Genomic DNA, 22,230 nt, shown 5'->3' with positions numbered 1-22,230 from the left:
ATCTGCCTCCTCGTTTCCTCTAATGTTGACATGTGATGGAATCCACACGAGTTCTACTTTGCTTCCCTTCTCTATAACCCTCTGGTACAGCTGCCTGATTTCCAAAATGACTTCTGGTCTTGAGTCCGAGTTGTCATTTTGGATTGAAATCAGACTGCTCAGAGAGTAGCTTGGAATGACGAACTTAATAGTCTTTTGATGGGAAATCCATGATATAGCGTCACGAATGGCCACAAGCTCTGCAGTGTACACCGAACAGTTATTGGGCAGTTTCCTGCTTATTCCCTGTTTCCCGTTTGGCAGGTATATTCCAAACGAGCTGGTGCCCCTTTCAGGATTGCGTGACCCATCCGTGTACACATGGTCCCAGTCATCAGACGGCCAGTTGTCTTCCAGGTGTTCTAGAGAGAAAGCATGTGCAGCAGTGGGGTTGTTTTTCTTGTCAGTTTTCTGTAGTAGATCTAGATTAACCGGCGGTATAGGGAGCGTCCAAGGGGCGATCGCTGGGGGGTTGTGTTAATTTATCACGAGCTCCCCCAGTTGCAGTTCCTTGATTGTTTCCCTGATACCCTGGTCGAAGCTTTTCTTTCTAGGATCTCTTACATATCTGGTCTTTTGTAGACTGACAAAAGTAGGGGATCTTGGCCCAATATCTTGTCGCTATTTCTTTTCTTCTTAGGGATAGGGGCAACTCCCCAGCTTCCTGTAGTAATGCCTCTCTCCTAGTCCCAAGCCCTACGCCGGTCGCAATACACAGAGCTTTGTATTGGATGGTGTCAAGCTTACTTAAGAGTTTTGGCGCATAGTTCATGAAGGCCAAAGAGCCGTAGTCTAATACAGAGCGTATTAGAGCACGATACACCATCGTTAATGTAACTCTATTGGCACCCCATGTGCTGCCTGTTATTTTCCTCATTAAGTTTAGGATTTTGGTGCATCTATCTACAGTCTCGTCGATGTGCGGTTTCCAGGTCAGCCTTCGGTCAAAGATTACGCCAAGGAACTTGGTTTGGTCTTTAAACTCGATGGTTTTCCCGTTCATACACAGAGTCATTCTATTTATCCCTCTATCCCTGCTTACAAGCATGCCGACTGTTTTCTTCTCCGAGACTTTGAATCCCCAATTGTTTGCCCATGCCATGAATTTGTCTAAGGCCTTCTGCATGTTCTTTTGTAGTTCGCAGAAGTTCCTCCCTTTCCTCCATATGGTACTGTCATCAGCAAATTTAGCTAACTCAGTTTTGGCGTCGAGGTAGGAAGATTTCTGTATGTCGTTGATCATGATATTGAAGAGAGTGGGACTGATAACCGACCCCTGAGGCGTGCCATTTTCTAATGTTTGCGCGGCACTCAGGAATCTGCCTACATTCACCTGTATCCTTCTATCGCTCAGAAAGCTTTTGATCCACCGAAACATTATGCCTGTTATACCAATACGTCCTAACTTGAAGAGCAGCCCGTCTAGCCAGACTAAATCGAAAGCCTTAGTTAAATCTACGAACACGACACATAACAGGTTCCCAGAGAGGAGTGCCTGCGACATGACTTGCTGTAGTCTCACCAAGTGGTCCGTTGTTGAACGCCCTTTCCTGAACCCGCTTTGATTTTCGTTGATCAGTCGGTTGCTCTCCAGATAGAACTGTAGTCGTATGTTAACCATTGTTTCCAAGGTTTTGCACAGTGTGGATGTCAAGCTTACTGGTCGATAGGACTCTGCCTTTGTTCTCTCTTTACCTGGTTTTGGAAGAGGGATGACGTTGGCTTTCCGCCATTCTTTGGGTACCTCTCCTGCCAACTAGGATGTGTTGAAGAAGTTTAGTAGTATCCTTTTGGCATTTCTAGGCAGATGTTTGAGCATCGAGTACTTTACTTTGTCCTCACCAGCCGCACTATCCTTCTTGAGGGAAAGAGCCTTATTTAACTCCTCCTCAGAGAAGGGTAGATTGATTGGTTTAGACCCTTCATTGGGTTCAATTTCTAATGAAGGGTGCTGTGAGTAAAAGATTTCCTTTCTCTTCGGGAACTCTGGTGATTGGTTTTCGTCCCTGCTTGCGTCAGCGAAAGCTTTTGCAAGTAGATCTGCCTTTTCATTGCCGTTGGTAACGTACTCATCTCCATTCTTTAGGTTTGGTATGTTGAATGATCTGCGCTTCCTGTTCATGGCGTTCAGCTTCTTCCAGACGGCACCTGTTTGCGTGTTTTGATTCAACGCATTACAGAATGTCATCCAGTGTTTGCTTTGTGCCTTCCGGATGGTGTCTCTTGCGGCGTATTTCAACTTCAGGTAGTTTTGGTGATTGACTTCATTGTAGTGGCGTTTCCGTTTTGTTTTGGTTCCACCACCGGTTCTCTGACTACTTTTGCTTCTCTCTCCTTGTTCTTTACTTGCTGGGTTGCCTCCCTAAAGGTAAGTTTATCTTTGCTTTGCTTTGGCTCCTTGGAAGGACTTACCTTCCAGTGGCCTCACAAGTACGACGTGGGTATGTTCTTCTCTCCTTTTTGTCGCAGGAAAGAACTTTGGTGCAGGGCTGCTTTTAAAAGCGTCAGCCATTGACATGGGTGAGCTAGCCTCTGTCGCCATCGTTCTTATGCTGCCGAAAAGTAAAATCGAAAACAAAAGGAGTGACTGAACAGTGTTGGTTAAGGATGTATTCTGTCGTTAATTAATGACGTAAGCTGATATACCTGCTGTTACCCCTTTCCACAAAGAAGCGCTAGTCAATCAGTGTAATTAATACTAATTAACTATGGGTTCCTATTGCTTGTATGGGTGTACTTAACAGTTATCAGGCTTATTAGCTATAGAAATAAATTAGCTTGTTATTGTTTTAAGAAGCTTGTGACGAGTTCAATCAGTTGATTGGCTTGTACACTGAGCTTCTTTGTTAGTAGATGATAGAAAGAAAAGTGAAATGATTAAATAGATACAGAATAGAGAAAAATAGAAATAATTAAATAAATAAATAAAGATAGGAAGGTGGTATATAGAGTTGAAAAAAGGGGCAAAAAGAAGAAGTAACAAAAAAATAGATTAGATTAGGAGTGGAGAAATATGAGATAGAAGGAAAATTTAAGAAAATTAGCTTATATCTAATATATAGAAATAAGGTAAAAATAATATCCTAACAATATCCTAATAATAAAGCACTGAGGAAGGAGGTAAGGAAAAGAAAATAAAGTAAATTAAAGAAAATAAAGTAAAATAAAATAAATTAAGAATGCAAAATATAAAGAAAATAAACCTTATACCTTGTGAAGGTATAAAAATAAAAACAAAGACAACCTTAAATCTATTTTTGGACTAGATGATTTTTGTAGTATCTAGTGGTCTTTCTGGGTTTGAGAAGTCCTTTTGGAGTCTTAGCTAGGCTACTTTATCTGAGATAAATTTAGTCGATAGCTTTGGAGCCCTGGTGCATTAGGTGTTAGGTATTTGATTTCTCTACTGATTTATAGGCCACCATTCCACATCTTTTTACACTTAAATACACATTTTAGCAGATGTCACCAGGTTGATGGGTTTGCAAGTCAGAAATCTAGACATTCAGGTGTGACTTATCATGGTGTTACTACACAGTATGTCGCCATGATATTGTCACACTTGTCATTATAAAAAGAAGTGGATTTAGAAGACTAATTACCTTATAGATAGTTTATTCAATTATCAGAACATGGAAATAATCAATAGTTTTTATAAATCAAAACTCATAAATTTTCTTTTTATTTAATTATCTTGACAGAGTATGGGTGGTAACAAGCGAATCATTTTAAGCAACAAATTTCGTAAATTTTAAACACATGTTAATTATTATTAGAGACTTTTGGCAAGCAGAATTTTTTCCATCCCGTATCAAGTATCCGTATTGTCTCGTGATCAGTTGCAACAATGTAGTTTTTAGAGTTTTGGTAGATTTCCGCCCTGCCTATAGTTCTATTACAGCATGATCACAGTCAGTGTCTAGCCTACAAATTACTGGAGGGACTGAAGTCGCTGGACAGTCACCGAGCTATTAAAGAAAAAAATAATTTCGAATCTTAATTAATTTAGGCTTGCCAAAAGTCTCCATGAGCAATTGTCTTGGATCATGTATGTAATAATAATAATTATATCAAAATGGAATGGTGTTTGACATCGTACAATTAGCAATTATCTTGGACCATGTATCAAATAGATGTATGGATGATAACCAAGTTTACATTTACCGCATCTGCATATTAATTATAAATCTTATATTTTATGCATGGGTGTATAACATACTTTATCTTTTCTTTTCAGAAGTATACCGCCGTAGTGCCGAGATTGATTATTGTATCCCAAGCCAACACAGCCACATCGATACAAGCACTGTTAGCCCTAACAGCACCATCAGCCACAACAACACCATCAACCACAACAGCCACATCAACACCAATCCAGACAGCACCAGCCATTGCACCCGTAGCCACAGCAGCACTAGAGCCCAGCAGCAACACCAGCACCCACACCAGAAGCAGAGTTAGACTTTTCCCTACTCGCAGTCTTACATGACTTGGACTATTTGGAACAAACCAGTCCTGCTAGCAAAAAATGTGGTTGTAGTTCTACGATAATGCAGTCGCTGGACGTCATTATGAAGTGATTGAATAAAATAGATCAAAATCTGGGAAAAATTCTTAAAAAAATGGAAAATAGAAAAGAGCCAGTGGAAATTAACCAGCAAGCTATAGGTACAGACGTGTCTGTGTTTGATGATATTCCCGACGAATTTAGAATTTCTGTTGTAGAACTCAAAAAAACTAAAAACTCACGCGTTAAATATTGGAAATTTTGCAGTAAAAGTTACTATTAGACTATTTCCGGAATTATTTACGGACGAAAATAAAAGACAGCATTATTCGTATTTTGGAGGGGGGAAAATGCAAAAAAATAGAATTGGAACACAGGAGAAAAACATTAATTAAACGGTATGTTCTCTATTATTATCCAGAGGTATCCGATGTCAAGGTCTGGAAAGATCACATCGTCCCGACGATGAACGAGGCCCTAAGAAGGAAATAATGACGACAATGTAAATACATGTTTATATTTTTAATCAGTAACCCCCCCCCCCCCAAAAAAAAACAACCTTTTCTTTGTAGATGTATTTATATGATGTATATATTAATAATATGTATATTTCCATGGGTAAATAAAGCACTGTGAAGGAAATTAAAATAGCTACCTGAATATGTAATTACAAGAAATGTTGTTGATAAGATTGAAGAACCTTTTATTTGTAGAAGTATTTATATGATGAAGATGTATATGTAATTACCAGAAACGTTGTTGATAATATTTTGTCAGTGTATATACAAAATTGTAATTAAATTGCTTCTAAATCATTTGGTACTTTAAATAAATGCATTATGAATAAATAAATGTCTGACGGATTGATTGTTATTCTTGTCTGTTCAATGACTGATAAGAATTGATCAGTTTTGATCTGATGTAGACCTGTCATCAAATTGGATTTGTGTTATGATACAGAAGTCAACTTTAAAGCCAAAAACAGAATTAAACTAAAATTGGTAAACATTCTTTCATGGTGGGTCCACCCGTAAATGTATTCATGTATATTGAGTGCTGTTGCATTCGTGTTGCCGAATTATCATTTCAATTGACATACACAAACTCTCAAAATTTATCGCCTGCTTTGTCTGCTAAAAGTCCAATATTATATATTTATGTTGCATGTACTTCCAACAAAACACTTAAATTACTCTCCATACTTAAAGCTAAGGGTGCGAATTGCTACTCCCTGAATACTTTTTCAGACCCTTCTACATGAATCAGAATTCACGAAACATGGTTTCATTGTCGGATTAAGCGTCAACATCTATAGCTACATATACGTGTATGTGCTTTGTGCTATTATTCACAATTGTAATACCGATGTTCATTAGGCATAAAGGATGGTCCTTTCTAAATATATTTGTATATGTCTCAAACTTTCCGATAGTGCTAACCGAATTCACGAAACATGGTTTCATTGCCTCGTGTAAAATTAACAATTGACACCTAAAATAGCTACATAGATGTGCGACACGTAATGTATTATTCATTACATAATAAGCCTTAAATCAATTGAACACATTGTAAGGTGGAACTGCATGCTTTCTGAAAGGGTTGGGTTATTTGAGCCTAAAAATAGGTGCCTACCTGTTATATCATGGACCGTATATACGATTATATCACAGGGTAATTCTGTTATTGAAATCCAACTGCATTGAAATGGCTTTCAGTTGTAACCGATGTAAATTTAGTGAATTGCTGAAGGAATTTTAGTTTGAATATATCCTTTGTGTGTGAATTACTACTATTGGGCAGACTGTCTTGTATTATCAATATGGAAATTTATATTTTATGGATTTTTAACAGACTGTGGTATATGATTTAAATGTTTCATCACAATGCATACAATTCGCCTTTTGTTATTAAATCATCATAGCTAGTTCTCGTTCGGCAGCCATTTTTATAAATTTAGCGCAGCCGTCGGATTTCATCAAATCGATTACTTATGTTTCCCCTTTATTTCAATTTCTGACAACTTATTAGGAAAAGAAACTAATCAATTTGATGTACAAATCTTGTGCATATTCTAATTCTGGTTCGGCAAGTTTTTGCGGGCCAACTCTATTTATTTGGGGACTATAATCTGCCGCTGTTTTTATATTTTCGCGGACTATAACCCGCTGCGGTTTTTATATTTTCGCTGACTATAATCCGCCGCGGTTTATATACTTTCGCGGAATATAATCCCCCGCGTTTTTTTTATATTTCCACCGCTTTTTTTCCGCCCAGAATGCTAATATTTTCGCCGAGTGCAAATGAGGAAACACCGAGATTCTTGAGCGGGAAAAAAACCGATCAAGGACTAATTTCAAACTTCCACCAGACCAGTACTGTACGTATATTATATTCAGAAATTGGGCATACTCCAAAGAAATTGGCTTGAAATGAACACGGTTGAACTAAAATGATAACAAAAGAGCTTTATTTCTTGGTTTTATAATAAGCTATTATCTTTTAACACTTTCTTAACATAAAATGATAAAAATACAACATTTGATTCAAATTTTGAATCTATAATAAATAGTAGTCTATAAATAATAAAGCAAATTGGAAAAAGAATAAACACTTTGCATTTGGCACAACACAAAATCCAAACCTTCAAAAGGATTTGAAAATAATCACAAAAAAACAACAAAAAAAACAGCATGTACTGACCGTAACCTGAATAAATTAAAATATGACATAGTCACATAGGCCTAGATTTTTTTAATGCAATTACCAGTATTTGAAAATAATGAAACCCATTTGAAAATTAAGTTTTAATGTAAGAGCACCAAATTTCTTTTCAAACAAATATAATTTAATCTTAATTTTTACACAATTTTTTTTTTAGATTATTTGCCATTTTAAATGACAAATGAAATAGAGTCATGTGATATAATATCATTTTGGTAACTATTGTTTAAAATTAATGCACTTTGACAATTACAATGCCTAACAGTAACAGTACTAGTAGCACAATTAGAAAAAGTTGCCTAGGTGTATAAGCTTATCAAACGGTCAGATCAAACATAAAGTCCATATTAACAAATTGCTGACGAGCATCTAGGGGCTGACAGAGGTTTAAGTAAATTGCACTTTTTATAATAAATTTAGTCTTCTTTTTTTGGCCATTTATATTTATGAGTAGCCTAACTAATGAGTTGCGCATGACTCAACCTTCACAATTATCTTTAAATAGGTCTATCTGTTTAATCTTAAATATTGGATATCAAAAGCCCATCTTTTTCCGGTAAGATCACAACATCAATGTTGATTTAATTTGACAAATAAATCGTGCTTTCAATGTTGAAGATTTTGGATGATATTGAGTTAGAGACTTAGCTACTTTAAATCAACATATTGATGCTGTGATCTTACTGGAAAAAGATGGGCATCTGATATCCAATGTTTAAGACAAAATAAACATTTTGCCATTGGTACACGAATCGTGTACCATAATGCGTTTCAGCCCCAGTTCTACCAAGAGACTTGAGGAACGAGACTAGACATATTGCACCAAACCAAACGGCGTATGTAGACTGGAATAACCAGGCGCTAGAAATTTGCATTCGATTGAGACTGCGGGCTTATTTCGCGGAACATAACCGATTTGAAATTAGAGTAAAAACGGAAACCATTGAATGTATATCAGTTTATATACATTCATATTACAGTATTATATGAGTTGCGACCCACTTGTGTCAATTTCTAGGTCCCAAATGTTAGCGATTTAGCTCCTTTAATATGTCTGCACTTTCACAAGTTAGTAACCAAACATATATTTGTTCAGACTACTCAAGTTGATAAAGTTAGGATTAGATTTTTCAATAATCTCAAACAAACATTTCCTATCTGTTGTCAGATGTGCACAATCAATTAAAAGATAGGTTGCCAGGCAAAGAAACATACGCCCACAGCAGCTAAATCGTCCGGGCAGTCCACAAGTGTTGTCGCATATTTTTTACTTTTTTTTGGTAAAGAAACATTTATAATACACGAAAATCTGATTAAGAGTAACAACTCATGAAGTAATTATCAATTTGAAGTCAATCGGATGATAACTTTAGCCTCTAGGGCGTCACAAGTTTTTTCAAAGTGATCAAGGGCCATAAGTTTGGCAGTAATTATCGGAAATCGTTAAAAATCAATAGGATTCTTTGTCTCATGACCTCAAACACTGTGTATAAATTAAAAGTCAATCAGATATTAACTTTAGCCTCAAGAGCATCCAAAAGATTTTTTGAAGTGATCAAGGGCAGTAATTATCGAAAATTGCTGAAAATCAATAAGCTTCTTCGTCTTATGACCGTAAACACTGCGTATAAATTTAAAGTCAATCGGATATTAACTTTGGCCTTTAGAGCGTCCACAAGATTTTTTGAAGTGATCAAGGGCCATAACTCTGGCAGTAATTATCGGAAATCGCTGAAAATCAATAGGCTTCTACTGTGTATAAATTTAAAGTCAATCGGATATTAACTTTAGCCTCTAGAGCGTCCACAAGCAATTCTGGATGCCGGACCGCCGGACGGGGGCGACGACAATATACCACCACATTTCAATGTGGGCGTATAAAAATGCACTTCGCCTCAACTTTCCCTGACAGGCATTTTTCACAGAGGCGTGATTCACGATTTAATACTATATACCTGCCCGTTTCTATTTTGAGCCTGTGAGGATATTTTGAGCTTGGTGATATACCTTCGGAATTCATATTTCCTCAAGGATAAATAATTTTCATATCCAAAGTTAGTTTTAAGTTGGACATATAAATGATTCCCTTTGCTTAAGCCAAGTTTCTTTATGACATTTGACCAGCAAGTTTTTCAAATTGGTCTTAAATGTTGAAAATTTATAACATGAAGTTTTTAAGGGCATTTTCAAGAGTTGACATAGTTCAGTGACAGTGAGTGCTAAACCATGACTGTCCAACATTGGAAAGTTCTTTGCTAGTTGTGAGAGCATGAGCTAATAAAGAATCTGGAGATGAGCTCTCAAGGTAATGCCAAAAACACAGGAGAGACTTAACAATTTCTAAATACATTGGCGATCGACCTAATTCGGCCAGAACTGCAAAATTTGAACTCTTTTTGTGTACTCCTAAAAGAAATTTACAAAATTTAACATGAAGCTTATCAGGTTCTATAGCATTATATATCTTTTCTAAAGAGAAACCGTCTTTGAACTAAGGACTAAGTGTATTAAAAGCCCCCCATATTTCACTGCCATACAATATTAGGGGTTCAATAGTATGATCAAATATATGCAAACTTGTTTTAATCTGAGGATTTAAAGACAATACATCTTTACATAAAACAATCAATGTAAGTGTAAGCTCACAATTTGTAGCACATTCTTGAAAAGCTTTATTGCGAAATACGTCGACTGCCGTGTATATTTAATCCCTCATATATAACCAAAATTACTGTCTTTTATGTCATTATCATTATTTTTTAGGTTACATTGATGGATTAGAGAATTTGAAGAAGTTTGAAAAAGACTTGCGTACGGAAACAGGGCAACAGTTTTCCACTACCTGCGGTCATTACAGAGATTCAAATTCATCAGCTAACAAACAACGATATAGTGAAGAAGGTGAGTGGTTAATACTACCCCTCCCCATTGAACCAACCCCCTAGGTCGGTGTCACACCCACTTTTTTGTTAATATTTGGTCTGTAAATTTGGCAAAAGAAACCCAACGCCTAGCCTTCTTTGCCTCTTGTCATAAAATGGGACAAAATTAATCTAAACCAATTAACTATCAAAATATGCAAATCCATTTTGAATCATTAGTGATGCTCTTGTTTCTCTTTGGAAACCACTCTCAGTTCAAAACAGTGATGTGATTTCAAAATTTGTCGGACATTTTCTTCCCAGAATAAAGGGACATAATAACTCTTATTGTTATTTAAGCAGGTGTTTTCAAACCACAATTAAGAATCACGTGTCAACAAAATATTCAAATTCATACTTAATAAAACCAGCGGCTGCCAGGCAGGATAAGCCCACATTTTCGAGAGATGAATAGAAAACAAGCTAAAACGAAAGTGATTTTTCCCACAATCAAGGGCCATAATTCAGGAAATTACAATTCGATATGCGCAAATATCGAAAGGAAACAAGATCTTTGAGTTATAAACTTATATTTCAAGTTTCAACAAAATCGGATAAAAATTGTGACCTCTATAGGCTCCACAACCTTGATATACCATATTTTTACGCTATTTGAGAACGAACGGCGGCCATTTTGTCTGTCAGTTTTGGGCTGATTTTCACGAAATTCGAACCCAGCTGTCCTTAGGGTGTAACGGTGATATATTAACACGTTTTTTTAAATCGGATAAAAACTATGACCTCTATAGGGTCTACAACCCAAAAAACGCGTTTTTGCGTACAATCAGGGGCCATAATTCATGAAGTTACAGTCCGATATGCGCGAATATCGAAAGGAACCAAGATCTTTGAGTTATAAACTTACATTTCAAGTTTCAACAAAATCGGATGAAAATTGTGACCTCTATAGGCTCCACAACCTTGATATACCATATTTGTACGCTATTTGAGAACGAACGGTGGCCATTTTGTCTGTCAGCTTTGGACCGATTTTCCTAAAATTCGAACTCAACCGTCCTTAGGGTTTAACGGTGATATAATGATACGTTTTTTTTAAATCAGGAAGTTATTGTCTGATATGCGCGAATATCGAAAGGAACCGAGATCTTTGGGTTATAAACTTACATTTCAAGTTTCAACAAAATCGGATAAAAATTGTGACATCTACAGTGTTCACAAGCCAAAAACGTGATTTTTCGTATAATCAGGGGCCATAATCCATGAAGTTAAGGTCCGATAGATGCCAATATCGAAAGGAACCGAGATCTTAGGGTGATAAACCTATATTTTAAGTTTCATTGAAACAATATACGTCCATATTTAATTCCCATACGGTATTCAAATTGATGTCAATAATATTCCTACAAAATTGCATGACATCGTCATCGTAATACCATAGAATGAAAGCGTGCTGACTACTGACCATCCGTACCTGTTTCGGGTCATAAGTCGATACATTTTTCAGCAAAGTCTGGCATTGTCTTATACTCCGTTTCGATTTATATAAGGAAGGTTAAAAAGAAAGTGATATCCTGAAATTTATTTGGCCGTAAACCGTAGTAAACGTCATTCTAATACAACGGGCGAATGCCACCAACTGCTAAATAGTCCCATTCGACTCTAAGCACGCGCTATCGTCTAAAACAATTACCATAACTACTTACGTTATTCCAATCTAAATATTCGTCAACATTTCTTAGCGTGTTTATTTATTTATTCAAAAACATAAACCTCATTCAAAATATGATCATAAATCTGACAATATGCCATCAAAATAGAATCTTTTCTCCCGACATCAGACGTATCAGATTCGGCACGTTTACACCTCTTAATTCCACATGTCTCGCGAGATTTCTACTTTCATTTTGCGCGTGTGTGAAATAGCTTTATTTAACTTCCGCTTCCACTGAAGAAATATCATAGACAAGTTATCGGACACAATGTATATTGATTTGGGACGTTATATACTATTAGGATATGTGACATATATGACTAATGTCTACGGCCGACATCAAGGAGATTAAAACTTGAGACAATGGAGAAATCACGGGTTAATCCGACTTCTGTTCAGGATTTAATTGAGGAATTTTCCGACAAAGAATTAAGTCAGCCAATCAAGGCAGATTAAGTAGTTAATCAAGGTAAATATATCGACAGTATAAAACGATAAATACGATGATCACTTAATTACCTAATCAATCCAGCCTATTATCAACGATAATCGGGTTGAGTACACTATATTAATTTTGGAATTTTGAATATTATTTACCATGTCTTGATGTCTGATTGGGCATATTCCTGGTCGGACAATTTAGGACGTTTGGAAAATAGCGTCGGACATGTCCGGAATATACGAGCAAAATCCCATCAAAAGCAAACTAGTGGAGCAGCATCCAATTAAAAGCGTGAAAATTCTTTTAAAAAACCCCAGGTAAACAGTTCCCTTTACTTTAGAATATTGAACTGTATGCCTCTCCATTCTTTTTAAGCAAGCTTCGTTAGAAGAGTGGTATTGGTGACATCCATATTCCGTACACTGGCGTGCCATTTAAACTGGAAGCTGTGTATCGCAAAGAATGTTTCTTTGGTATTGAACAACAAAGTACACGATGACAAAGACACAGCAAAGAAGGTGAGGTATACATGTATAGACTGAATAGAGTTTAGTAGAGAGCCAAATGTGACAAAATCATAATTGTTTCAAAACTTACTAAGTTTTCAGCTAAGTATACACAATAAGCACTAGTTTCCAAGTAGTTTGGGTTGTGGACCTTCAATTATCTAATTGGTCAAATATGACGTAATTAATTATAACAATTGGTTACTCAAGCCAAATGATGCCATCATAATTTTCGGATCACGTGGGATCTAGTCATATTTTGTTGACACATAGAACCAGCTATGTTTTGATTCTATAATCTGTCACTCATTCTTTGAGTGCATTAGATACGACTTCTATAGAATGTGTTAACTCAGTTATATATCAAAGATATATTATAATGCAATCATTAATTTAAAGAGCCAAAATTCTAGCAATAGTCTTACACTACTGGTAATTCATTTTGAAATATGTTGTTTGAATTGAGAAAAAAACAGCAATGACTTTAGGGCTATTATTTTTTAGTCTACTCTTTTCTTTCAGATTGGCCCTGACCATTCGGAGTACGACAAACGGCAGAAAAAGCGCATGATTCTTCAACCAACCCTTCAAGAAGAACTGCCCAGCACACCTCATAATTAGGAAGATAAAAATATAGCCTAATTATAAATTTGCTGATGATGATTCAATCTGTAACTGGGAACGGAAGCTAAGGAAGAAAGAAATGCTTGACAGACTGAGAGAAGACATTTCAAAAGGAACTGCCAGAGAGATAGATCGGTATTACATATTGGCACCCATGAAAGATGCACATAAAAATCACAATCTGGAAAGTGCTGCCAACTCAGTTTCCATGCCTGTCCACCTGGATATCGTCTCAAAAATTCATGATTTCGTAGCTCAAGGGATAGACAGTGTTCGGGAAATAAAATATACCATGATGACTATGTGTTACAAACTCTATTCATAGACAGTGTAAAGAAACCTGATATAACTGATCAAGGATATTTTCCTATTGTAAAAAAGCGGCTGCCAGGCAGGATACGCCCGCATTTTGCAAGAGATGGATAGAGAACAAGCTAAAAACAAACATGAATTTTTGTACAATCAGGGGCAATAATCCAGAAAGTTATGGCCTGAAATGTGCAAATATGTGAGTCGCACAATATCAGACGCTTGTCGCAAGACGTCATTTTGTGCTACGGGCACAAAAGCATTGTTAACAATGGATTTTGGTCAAATTGTCGATTTTGAGATTGAGGTTGGAACATCAAGAAATACAAAAGAACTTTGTTATTTGAGAAGGATTTTGACGATCTGAAAACTGGAAATGGTGTTTTGGTGGTATTTTATGAGCCTACCCGATTAAAAAGGCCCAAGAAATGACGTCTATTCTGTGAAAAAATCGGCGAAAGTAATCCAATGTTTTGAAAACGCACGCGGTGCTTGATGCTAATCTCCATACGTCATTTGAAAGGTCATGAACTTAACTTTCCATATTTGGAGTAAACAAAGGCAAATTCTTTGTCAGTAACAAATCAGAGTCAGTTTAACAAGATCAACCGTAAGCCTTTTCGTTGCCATGAATGGCCGACCTCCCGATGATAATACGCGATTTCATTGGCTTAAAGCTCTTGCACGCGCTCGATGTGTAACATGGGCATGTGCAACGAGGATGTAAACACAGATTTGTTGACTTGCCAATCTGTCAAATTCATCTTTTGTTCAATAGTTTTATGAATGAAAATTTCGTCATTTCGTATTAATATTAACTAAAAAGTTTGAAGAATGTCATCCAAGTCTAGACCCGCTGCCCATGTTGCACGACTCCTGAATTCAGCCAAGCAAATCGGTATTTAAGATGCCGGAATGATGAATTTCTACACGGTACTAGTACTACTGACACTGTGTACTAATAGTAGTGTATCGGCGATGGCGGGTTCGATTTTTCTAAAGTACTAAACCTTCTATGTGATATTTAACATAACTATTGAAAAAACAAAATCTTTATGTTAGGCCTATATATGATATTTTATTGCTTAAATGATTGAGACTGTTATAACCCCGGCCAAAAGGTTCACGCCGTGAAAGAGCTTGTTTACGTCACGTGACTTCGCGCTTACTTTTCCACCCGACTCGACTGATTACCGTAAGAACTATCCCTGCTTCTGCTCAATTTCTATGCATCTTGACAAATTTCTTATACAGATACTTTGATTTTCCAAAGGAATTATTGATTTTCTTATTGAAATACATTTTAATAAAGCAGAAGTATAAATAATGCCAATTGTCATGTGGTCAGTGAACCGAAAAAAATCGCTACTTCAAGTATTTGGCTAAATAAATGGATTCTTTTTGGCATAGTACGTATGTTCTATAGTTAAATTAGTATTCTTGGACTAATGTAAATGTATTTTCAAGGAGGTATACGCTCGAATGAGTAAACACGAGTTTGCACCGGTAAATATCAGATCATTCCCGTAGCTAATACTTAATAGTAATAATTAGTATACGGTACATGTCTAAGAAAAGAACCCTGTATATCCAAGTGAAAGTATAAATAAAAGGAAATGTTTAATGCCTTCTTATTTATTTTGCTAAACTGATTTAAATCTTTTTCTTAAAATTAGAATGAATTTGATTTGTGTCAGATACACTTATTCTTTGGTGCTATAAAATATGAGGCTTATATTAAAAATAATTATGTGTCATACAATGTAACTGAAATGTAATTGACCATTACATGATTTTTTGAACGTAATTAATTCTATTATTCATTACTTTTGAAATCTCCCATTACTCATTACGGCCTTTACATTCCATTACCATCACCCCAGCCCTGGCATACAGCTTAATACGAAAGAAATTTTGCCAGGACGGCTTTCTCTTATATTGAATCCAACTGCCAAGGGATCTTTTACCCGCACGTCTATGAGTACACAGGACCTCGGTTTTCCATCCCACCCAAACGGCTAGACAGTCCTTGTCAGTCCCTTCATCCTGCACCACTGAAAAGGAGAAACCCTGCCGGAAAATCCCGATGAACTTTCTCGGTCAACACCGGGATCGAGCCGCGGCTTCCAGGCTAGCGAGCCAACGTCTTACTCACTTAATCATCGTGGCTCCCATTATAAAATGGTGATATGTCTAGGCTTATACCATGTTGAAGATAGGTCTATACATTAAATGTTCTATTAATGGGAGTGATACAAATTTTATGGTTAGTGTAGATTTTGATAGTTTTGTGTTAATTTGTGATACAAGTAAATTACTTGATTGTAATTGTAGATTTCAAACATACTTCAAAAACATATTAGCCTTTGACGGTTTGATAAGATGGGTGCACCGATTGCAATCACCGTACTGGTTGTTCGAGGCTGAGCCCAATTCACCGTTTTTAACTTAATTCATTAAATTGTCAAACAATTTTTACATGTATGTACTGAAAATCCGACCCATAAACTGGCATCGAGAGTTGATTATGGTCTGGTCATGTAAATAAATATTTTATTAATAGTTTTTAAAACACTTAAGGCCTTAAGAAAGACTTGCAATAGGTAGATTTAACACTTCCATAATGCATGTTCTAAAAAAAGATTCACAATAAATGGTTTTTAGTTCAACCCTAACCCTAGTCCACATAAAAATAGTCGTCGCCCCTGTCCATCCAGAAATAGGTTTATCCTCCCAAGATCTAGGTTTCTTTTGATATTGGCATGTATCGGACCATAGATTCATGGATTATGGTCCCTGATTGTACGAAAAATCATGTTTTTAGATTGTGGACACAGTATGTTTATAACCCAGAGATCTTTTTATTCGTGCATATTGGACCATAACTTTCCGAATTATGGCCCCTGATTGTAAAGATAATCACATTTTTAGATTGTGGACCCTATTACAATTTTTATCCGATTTAAAAAAAAAATTCAAATATATCATCGTTACACCCTAAGGGTGGTTGAGTTCGAATTTTGTGATTATCAGACCAAAACTGCTGGACAAAATGGCCGCTCTTGTACGCAGATAGTTTGAAAGTACGTAATACCAAGGTTGTTGATCATCTAGGTCACAATTTGTATCCAATTTTGATGGAAATTAAAATATACGTTCATATCAGAAAGATCTTGGTTCCTTGTGATAATATTGCATGTCGAACCGTAACATACTTGATAATGACTCAACATTGTACAAAAATTCACTTTTTTAGCTTGTTCTCTGCTAATCTCTTGCAAAATGTGGGCGTGTCTTGTATGGCAATCGCTTTTTGATAAAAAAAAAATGAGTTAACTTTAAAATGCACAAAATGCATAATAATATCTATATTTTAACACTATTGACCATAATGATTATGGCGTGTTTTTTTTTATAAGGTTATGACGTCAAACACCTGGGTCTTTTAAGAGTTGATCTGTGATTAATGTCATGATATCGCGTCATGACATCACGTCATGATGTCGGTCACAGAGCTTTGCCCTAAATACAGCCCCAAAGCCAAGGCCACATGATTTTGGGAATGGGCTATTGTTGATTTGTTATGAGGTTATGACGTCAAACATCTGGGTCTCTTAAGAGTTGATCTGTGTTTGACGTCATGAGGTAAGCGTTTTTTTCCATCCACTGGAGCCAGGTGTTATGACGTCATATGTGGAAAAACCACATGATTTTAGGAATGGGCTATTTATGATTTAATACATTCAGTGTACATGAAATAACTTACAAGAAAAAACATTTTGGCCGCCTTTACCATGGCAACCAACATGGTTAGATTTTGATGGGCACATTAATTTTGTGTAATCAGAAATTTCTTTTACTAATAATAAGGTAACCTCCTTCCTGCTATGCTATTGGCTTTAAATCCAAAATAAAAGAAGCATGTTTGGAATAGACTGGTTTTCCCTGTTTGGCCTTTTTTCTAAAATGTGACAAAAAGTCTGGGATTTGATTTTATTCATTTAGAAAAAGTAAAAAATGTCCCAACCGAGTTGGAACCACGCCTTCGGTGTTTTCTTTGGTTTATACTATCAGAAAATCATGGGTTTAGATATCTAAATTGAAGGTTGCTAAGGATTATTGAGTGAAATTTCTTCTGAAAATGTCCCAAAACTTTGAAGTCCGTTTTCTCATTTTGACGTTTTTCCCATTTCGAAACACCCACAAACTTCATAATATCATAAACTTCTTATCCCTGGTCCTAATTTAAAAAGAGTTACATTTTTGGAAAGCTCAGACTGTAGACTATGCAAATATGCTACCAACTCATTTTTCATAAAAATGACCAAGAGACTGGTTTTGTGGGAGCAGCTCACATATTAAAAGGGACAGAGATCTTTGGGATATAAAGATATGTTTTAAGTTTCATCAAAATCGGATAAAAATTGTGATCTCTAGAGGGTACACAACCTTCGTATTACACACTTCTACACAATTTGCGTACAAAGAACGGCCATTTTGTCGGGCAGTTTCATTTTGATTTTCCCGAAATACGAATTCAACCTTCATTATGGTGGAATGGTGATGTATTTAAACGGTTTTTAAAATCGGAAAAAAATTGTGACCTCTAAAGTATCCGCAAAGCTAAAAATGCGATTTTTCAAACAATCAGGGGCCTTAATCCAGGAAGTTAAGTTCGGGTATCTGCGATTATCAAAAGGAACCAAGATCTTAGTGTGTAATTGTGATATATTCAAACGATTTTTTAGCTAAAAACGCGATATTTTCCATACAATCAGGGGCCATAATTAAGGAAGTTATGGTCCGATATGTGCGAATATCTAAAGGAACCAAGATCCGTGGGTTATAAACATGCAGATGAAAATTGTGGCCTCCAGAGGGACCACAACCCTGACACACAATATTTTGACACTATTTGCGAACGAGGGGACGACATTTTGTCCGTCATTTTCTGTCCGATTTTTACGAAATTTGAAGTCAACCATCCTTAGTGTGTAATGGTGATATATTGTAAAGTTTTTTTAAATTGGATAAAAATTGTGGCCATTTTGTCTGTCAATTTTGGGCCGATTTTCACGAAATTCGAACTCGGCCATCCTTAGGGTGTAACGGTGATATAATAATAAGGTTTTTTAAATCGGATAAAAATTATGACCTCTATAGGGTCCACAAACTAAAAACACGATTTTTCGTACAATCAACGGCCATAATTCAGGAAGTTACGGTTTGATATGCGCGAATATTGAAAGGAACCGAGATCTGTAGGTTATAAACATATATTTCAAGTTTAAATCAAATCGGATGAAAATTGTGACCTCTACAGTGTTCATAAGCTAAAAACATGATTTTTCGTACAATCAGGGGCCATAATCCATGAAGTTACAGTCTGATACATGCCAATATCGACAGGAACCAAGATCTTAGGTTGATAAAACTATATTTTAAGTTTTATTGAAATCGGATAAAAATTGTGACCTGTAGACTGTTCACAAACAATTGTGGACAGACGGACGAACAGGGGCGACGACAATGTGGGCGTATAAAAATATCAGAAATCATATCTACATTGTGAAATCATTAAACAGGCACAGTAAGGTAGATCAGGAAAATTTCTTGGAAAAGGTGAAAGAGTGGGAGTTGGAAACCACTGATAGATTCTTGTTTCGCCCTAGCATTAGCAAAGTTGAAAATGGTTTGGGTATGAAAGAAGGTGGTAACACTTTGTTGTATTGTCACCAAACAGATTGGCAACGAAGATTACTTGGTCGCTATGGAGATATTGTTTTACTGGATGCAACCTACAAAACAATGAAATATGCACTCCCCTTATTCTTTCTCTGTGTGAAGACCAATCATTCGTACGTTGTCATTGGAAAGTTTGTGATTGAGGATGAAACAATTGAAAACATTGCAGAAGCTCTAAGGATTTTTAGAGATTGGAATCCGGAAGTTCATCCCAAGTATTTTATGATGGACTTGTTGGCTGAGAATGGTGCAGTTGGGGAGGTATTTCCAGAGGCTCTTGTGTTCCTGTGTGATTTCCACAGAAATCAATCATGGGAGAGATGGGTCAGCAAGAGCTGTAACCAATTATCAACTACTGAACAAAAACAGGCCCTGAGAATGATGCGAAGTATTGCCAATGCCATGACAGAGGATGAGATGAAAACAGCAATAGAAACTTACAGACATACATGGAATCAAGGTGGTTTTCAGAAGTGAAACGTTGGGTGAAGTGCCACTGGATTGGAACTTTGGATATTGTGCTAAACACGAACAATGGAGTAGAATCCCAAAACAATGTTCTGAAACATTATCTCTGCCACCATTCAGATAAAAGTTTGACAGGGGTGGTTACAGTGATAAGAGAGTTTCTGCCAGATGCATACCAAAGATACTGCAGGACTAATACAATTTGGAGCCAGGAGTACAAAGACTATTCTGCAGCCATTCCTTGTTATTTGAGTGACAAACAACACCACTTCAGCAAACATGTCTTGAAGAGAATGAATTCTGCAAGAGATTGGCCAGAGAATGGTGTGAACCTTGTGAATGCTGATGACGGAACTTTTGAGGTTCTTTCTATGGACGCTGAACCTGGGGCACCAGTTTAGTACAAAGTCAAATTTGAAGAGCCATCTTGTGAGTGCCCTGATTGGTATAAATATAGGTACCTGTGCAAGCATTTTCTGGCGATATTCAGACTTTATCCGACTTGGGATTTTTCAAAGTTGCCACAGTCTTAAAGGTATAGCCCTTTTCTTATCTTAGATGCCTGTCCAACACAGGAAACAAGTGGCGAAGTCACAGAGCAAAAGAATCAGAATAAATGTGACGACACTGAGGACCAACAAGTGGAAGTCGATAGTGCCATGTTTGTAGACAGTGGAACTGAGAGTGATGCACCTGCACCACCACATTGAAGCCACTTCCTTCACCAAAGAGAAATAGATAGATAGAAATGGGGTTTAACGTCCACTCGACACAAACTAGGTCATTTCGGGACTAACATATGGTTTAATTTTATTTACACAATTCGCTTGCGCGTAGGGGTCTTTAGCAGTGGGAGGAAACCGGAGAACCCGGAGAAAACCCACGAGGTTGGATCACCAAAGAGAAACAACATCAAGAAGTCACATGCATACTGCTGCACAGCATTGGCAAGTGCCACCACAGCTGCCTATCTCTGCTCTGCCATGATTAAGAATTTCTCAACAAGGCTACAGATATGGCAAAAGAAATCTGCAGAATGCTACGAGGTGGTACTATTGCTGATGGCAGATTGCTCCTCAATTCACACAAAAAGAAGATAAAAAAGAGACTACAATCAAGGCAATCAGTTGGAACATGTGGAAATCGAGGAGATATAAAGTCCTTGAGAAGAATCAAACCTCCACACAAGGTACCCTGGCAGCACAAAAGATCTGGTGAAGCCTCCAAAATGATGCGCAACCATTTTAAAGTCCCGGTCCTTGTCGAAACTGTCACTACGCCAAAACCATCACCTATCCCTCTGCCAAAACTGTCAACTGTCACTTTGCCAAATCTGCCAACTGTCACTGCACCAAAACTGTCCTCTGTTAACGTGCCCAAACCGTCCACCGTGCCTGTGCAAAAACCGTCAACTGTCACTATGCCAAAACCATCCACTATCATTGTGCTAAAACCGTAAACCAGTGATGGGATTTCAAAATTTTAGTAGTCGGACATTTTCTTCCCGAAAATAAAGGGACATAACTCTTATTGTTATTTAAGCAGGCCTTTTCAAACCACAATTAAGAATCATGTGTCAACAAAATATTCAAATTCATACGTAATAAAAAAAATAGGTGCTCCTCGTTATTTTTCATATTTAATTCCCGTACGGGATTCAAAATTATGTCAATAATATTCCTACAAAATTACATGACATCGTAATACCATAGAATGAAAGCGTGCCGGCTACTGCCCATTAGTACCGGTTTCAAATTCCCCCAAAATTACCGTATTTTCGGGTCATAAGTCGATACATTTTTCAATTTATATACGGAAGGTAAAAAGATAGGTTGCCAGGCAACAAAACATACGCCCACAGCAGCTAAATCGTCCGAGCAGTTGTCAAGGGTTGTCGCATATTTATTCCTTTGTAGGTAATTGGGGGCCTTAACAAGACAGTACCATACAGATCAGATTATAAATTTTGTCGTTTGAGGATTTAAAAGGTTCTACAAACTGAAACAAGGGTCTCAACTCTGGAAGTAATCTACAGAAATTGTTGAAATTTGACAGGTATTTTCGTTTTACTAATTTAAATAATGCATATAAATTTCATACAGATCACACGATCACTTTTGTCATTCAAACATTCACAATCGCCATATTGACGGAAATTGCTGAAATTCAAAAGACCTGTTTCACAAATTTAAATGATGCATATACATTTCATACATATCGGATGATAACTATCATAAAGTGAAACTAGGGCCATAACTCTAGACATAATAAACGGA

The 22,230-nt window shown here is 36.7% G+C and overlaps 1 pseudogene; it reads left to right on the top strand.

The window, feature by feature from the left end:
• The window catches only part of LOC126809798 (uncharacterized), a 48,386-nt pseudogene extending 27,899 nt beyond the window's left edge, over window positions 1–20,487 (top strand).
• Window positions 20,488–22,230: the final 1,743 nt, after the last annotated feature.

The sequence above is a fragment of the Patella vulgata genome, chromosome 1 (assembly GCF_932274485.2).
Source record: "Patella vulgata chromosome 1, xgPatVulg1.2, whole genome shotgun sequence".
NCBI lineage: Eukaryota > Metazoa > Mollusca > Gastropoda > Patellidae > Patella > Patella vulgata.
Note: the sequence above shows the minus strand (reverse complement) of the source record. Positions and strands in the feature narration are given on the sequence as shown.